Here is a 1,130-nt window from a genome sequence, read left to right as displayed (position 1 = left end):
TGACTCGCTCTCTAACTATACAAACCAAGTCAGGTGCATGTTGGGACAACTCGCTGAATCTGATAGCGTACACTGACATTGACATAGTCTCCTAACGCATCTGCTCAAACTCTGTGTGCCATGCATCCCAAATGGTATGGGGAACAAACTCGCTCAAAAATATCTCTGAAAAAACTAATCCCAAATGAGTGGGGCTGCATCAGCTGTCCTACCCTCCTCGTAATCCTACCACCACCGATATGCCACTCCTAATAGCTGAAATTTAGTAAAAGCAACTCTACCACCTCCATAATACTCATGGTGCGGAGAATACGGTGGCACTTCTCTAAAAATCCATGTTAATCCTTTGTAACTGTGCCACAGAAAGTAGGAGGATCATACTTCTTGAACCTCTCAAGCTTCCTCTTCTCCTCCTCAGATGCCTCTGGCCTAACCTCAAGCTGAACCGGAATAACAGGTTTTGCTGGCATGACACCCGGGACCTGATCAATGTGGACTAGCTACTCCTCTCCCAGCCTGAGATGTAGGTGGTGCAAGAGGAATCAATCTTGCCTAAGCTAAAGAGCCGAATATGTTCAAGAACTGTGCTATGGTCTCCTGAAGTCTAGGGGCAGCTACAGACACCTCGGGTGCCTGTCCACCAACCAGAGCTACTGGTGGCTCCTTAGTCACTACTCGGGCAGGTGCTTTGGCTATAGCAGGTGCCCCTCCTTGGCTTCTGTCCTGGCCCCGGCCTCGTTCGGCTCTAGAGGCAGAGCGGGTGTCTCATCATTGGATGTAGCAGTCGTGTCTTCACCATCTATGAGAGAATAGAAAGACAAAGACTCGGATTTTGAAATCAACAAATTCGCATGATTAAAAATCAAAGAAGTGTTATTTTCCTAGCAGTTCTATAGCCTCACGAAGATAACTACATATGTCTCCGTACTGATCCGTATGACTCTACTAAACTTGCTTATGACTCATAATACCTATGAACCTAGAGCTTTAATACCAACTTGTAACAACCCCAAATTCCCACCTTAGGATATCATGATGTCCCCTAGTTGATAGATTAACATAAGGGAGGCTTGAATCACAAGTCATCCCAAAGAGAGGCAGTTTGAAGTACCTTGGGTAGGTTTTGGGGG

This window comes from Nicotiana attenuata, unplaced genomic scaffold (assembly GCF_001879085.1).
Source record: "Nicotiana attenuata strain UT unplaced genomic scaffold, NIATTr2, whole genome shotgun sequence".
In the NCBI taxonomy this organism is placed as follows: Eukaryota; Viridiplantae; Streptophyta; class Magnoliopsida; order Solanales; family Solanaceae; genus Nicotiana; species Nicotiana attenuata.
This window is presented reverse-complemented; position numbering follows the sequence as displayed.